Raw genomic sequence first — 4,239 nt, 5'->3', positions numbered from 1 at the left:
CCAGGTGCAGCCTGTTCCTGACACAGACACTTTACTAATGTGGATTTCCTTTATAGATGTGAATGTCTCTCACAAAATGATAGATTTTCAGAGCTACTCGTGCATCTGCAGTTTCTCTGAATAACCAGGCTAAAACATGCCAGATAAAGCTATTTTAGAGTGGCATCCTCTGGCTTTCTATGTCATATTTTGGGGCACCATCTTCACAAGGTTGGGTGTGTGCAACACATTCTACGACAAAATATTTCTCAGCCTTAGAACTCATCCACCACTCTCAACTTATCCCCACTCAGCTCAAGAAAATATAGCTAAGCCTCACTTCCTGTGTGTGACTTGTACTGCAAAATGCAAATTCAGAACAGTGTTTTCAAATATATTCCACCCTCAGACCTGCCACTGTGATGCAATCTTTAGCCAAAAACTAAAAGATGATTAAATAGAAAAACTCTTGCCAACCGAGTGTTTTGTAGGATGGGACCCATTCTTCTCTGAGGGTCTTAGACAACTTTTCTAAGTTTTACTGCATCATTTGTTTTCATGATCTAAGAAGGGGCCGAGTTGTCTAGTGTTTCCTTTTACGAGAAAGACTTCCCCCCACTTCAGTGAGAGACACAGAGCCTGCCCTCTTGACTTCCATGTACAAAGGAGTTGAGCCTGTACCAGGTTGGATTTCAAGCTGGGCTCCCTAAGAGTTAGAATGAGGCACCCAATTGTAGAATCTTTAGTTATTCAAGCAACTTGGAGTGGCTTCATTTACCTCCCTTGTGTGACTCTGAAGTCACCATCAGGACAACATCCCTCCAAGTAGCTGGTATTTCTTATGACAGGGAACTTACCATGCCAGGGGCAGGATTTCTAGCCCCAGATTTTAGGAACAGTTACAAAAATATTGCTGCCAAAGTTCACATACATAGTCGGCTGAGTGTAAATTGGAACAAACTCTTTAGAGGGCATATTAGCACTTAACACTCAAGAAATCTCTTGTCTGTGCAACTTGACCTCTAAAAATACAGCCAGCTGATAGATTTCCAAGTGTACTCAAGGCCTGTGTGTGAGGTTAGCTGAAGCAGAGGATGATTTCAAAGAATAGAAGGTTGGAAGGAGTCTAACATCCATTGATAGGGAACTGAGGAAATGCATTATGACAGCTCCATGCAGTCTTATGTGTGAGAACAAGACCGATACCTGAGAAGAAAGATCCAGAACACTGTGGAGAATATGCTATAATTTCTGTAAATATCAGGACAGATTTTATATGTTCTCATATGCGAAACAAATGTATACAATGAATGCAATCAATGTTTCTGGAACGATTAAGAATCTGCTAACAGTGGTTGCTTCTGGAGAATGTCCCCAAGAGTGTTCTCATGTTTCCGTGAAACATTTTGAATTTTGTACATGGTATTTATTTTGCTTCTAGAAATTTTCACTGATGGACTATCCCAAACGGACTTGCTATACAAATACTTGACCTACTTATATTACGTATCTAGAGTGTCACATTAACAGAAACAGAAGGTAGAATAGTGGTCCCCAGGGGCTGGCGGGAGCAGGAAAGGGAAATTAGTACGAGTGTTTAGTGAGTATGGAGCTTGTTTTGCAAGATGAAAAATGTTCTAGAGATGGGTGGTGGTTATGATTGCAAATAATGTAAATGCATCTAACACTACTGAATTTTACACTTAGAATGGTGAAGATTAAGTTCCACATTATGTTTGTGTTTTATCACAACTTAATAAAATAAAAAGCAAAGATTAATTTTTCTAAACTTAAAAAAAACCCTTCTCCCCGTCCACCCTGCTGTATTTTAGCAAAAACACTGGAGAAATATTTTTTTCACCTTTGTGTTTTGTTGCTTTTAGTGCTGTGTTGTTTAATTTAATTTTATTTTTTTCATATACTACAGTTATTTTCAAAATAAAGATCAATTTACCTTGTAATTTTGAAGTTTATGTGTATGTTGCAAAGAATAGGAGGGCGTTTCAGATGTTGCCCGTGGAACCTCAGAGTTCTCTATCAGTTCACATGATACGTTTGCGGCTGGAGCCTTTGGAATAATTAAGAAACTAGTTTCTCTGACAGTGGGGTGGGTGTTTAGTTATAACCAGAGGATTAGAGTTTTTTCAGATTTTATGGAGCGCACATGAGGACACACATGAGTAAGTGCTCTGAGACGTTCACCACTGATGGTAACCAGCATCTACACTGACTAAAGATTACAGTCGGAGTCAACATTTATTTCCTCTTTCCAGTTTTTCACCCATAAGTAATACACAGTTGTTCATTTCATTGCAAAAGTCCCAGCAAAGAATTGATGCATCAATATGGCAAATGCGTTTACATTTTGACCCACTGATTACATTTCTAGAAATTTATCAGACAAATGTTTCTGCCCATGTAAGAAATGATGGGTAGACCAGATGATTCATCCCATTGCTTATAAAAGAAAATGATTGCAAAAAAACATGAATGATTTTCCTAGCAGGGGTGTGTTAAGCACATTACAGAACATCTCTCCCATAGATTATTATGCAACTATAAAAACAAGAGAGAGAGTAAAGCATCTCTATATTTTCAATACAGAGTAATTTTTAGTATGTATTAATAAGAGAAAAAAACAAGGCACAAAATATTATGTATTAGATGTTCCCTTTTGTGTAAGAACAGTGTAGGGCACAATAACATGTAATTATATGTGCTTATATTTTCACAAGGAAACCCTTGACCTATAGGAATCTTTATCAGAGTGACAGGTGGGAGTCAGAAGACATAATGGGGTGGCATGAGGGTCTGAATGTCCCCTGAAGATCCATGTGGAAATGAAATTGCCCTTGTAACAGTACAAAATGAGACCTTTAGGGGGAATGAGGCTTTGAGAGCACTTCTATCATGAGTGGGTTAGCTGTTGCTGTGGGCGAAGGTAGGTAACATGGGAGCAGGTAGTTATCCCAGAAGTGGGCAGTTATTGTGGGTGTGGGTAGTTATCACGAGACTGGGCAGTTATTGAAAGAGTCGGTAGTCAACGTTGGAGTGAGTAGTTACTGTGGGTAGTTGCCAGTTCCTCAGAAGAGGATGGGGTCAGCCCTGTTCCTCTCTCTGCATGGCAGATGCTTGCTCATCCATCTGCCGGGTTAGGACATGGCACCAAGGCCCCCACCAGACACCCGCACCACACTCCTGGACTCCCAACTACAGCTATGAGCCAGATGAGTTTCTGTTCTTTATAAGTTACTCAGTCTCGAGTATTCTGTTGTAGCAGCAGAAAAGGAACTAAGACAGGTGGAAGTGACCTTTTTATAGTGCTTTTATTTTTTAACCATAAGTATATATTACCTCTTAAAAATAGCACAAAACCACCAAATGTAATCTAAAACAACTCTATTCATTTAAATATATTACAAAAACCAGCCATTGGGGAGCAGCTTGTTTTTCCTGCCTTACACAGGCCTGCTTATCAAGTCACCCCCAGTGGAGGGACCCACGAGACATCCGGTTTGGCTTCTCTATCACAGTGTCTTTCCCTTCTGCAGTCCTGCTTCTGCTGCCCCCAGAGGCCTTGAGAACACAACAGGATGTTCAGATACCTCTTACACAGCCCTTGGAGAGGAAACAACTGTAAATACTGCAGGTTCGAGGAAGAACATCTGGCAATTCTGAAAGGCTTCCAAACTAAACATCCCCACGTCCTTGGGTCCCTTTGGGCCAGAGTTCACGGTGGGGTCACACTAACCCCAACAAGCTCTGTTTTGGTGGCTCTTGAGGCCTCCATTTGTTTTGCAGAGCTCAACTGTGCATGTCGACATGATAATCATTTAAAGAGTGTCTGTCTAAAACCAGTAATCCATGGTTGATTACTCCTCAATTTATCTACTCTCTCTTCCTCCTTTGAGGCTAAAGACACTAAGATAAGAGTAACTAAGATATTTTTAAGACTTACAGGAGCATCATAAAAACAGATTACCAACACAAGCTTTTACCATGCCCTGTTCCAGGACCTTGCTCCAACCAATCCCACTGTTTCCCAGCTGAGCTGTTCTCTCACTCTGAATCATTCTCCTCCCCAGCTTTTATTAAGTTCCAGGAACAGTGGGCCTTGCAGGCAATCAGCTTCCTTGGTAGCAACACAACCTGAGCTAATGGCAACCAGACCACACTGTGACCAGAACTGCCTGGCTATGCATATCTCCGGCCCCCTGATTCCACCCTGACCCTCTGTAATCCTGGAGCCACTGCTAGCAC

The sequence above is a fragment of the Heterocephalus glaber genome, unplaced genomic scaffold, assembly GCF_053883595.1.
Source record: "Heterocephalus glaber isolate CG9 unplaced genomic scaffold, H.glaber_assembly_v1.0 deba00001509, whole genome shotgun sequence".
NCBI classification, from domain to species: domain Eukaryota; kingdom Metazoa; phylum Chordata; class Mammalia; order Rodentia; family Bathyergidae; genus Heterocephalus; species Heterocephalus glaber.
Note: the sequence above shows the minus strand (reverse complement) of the source record.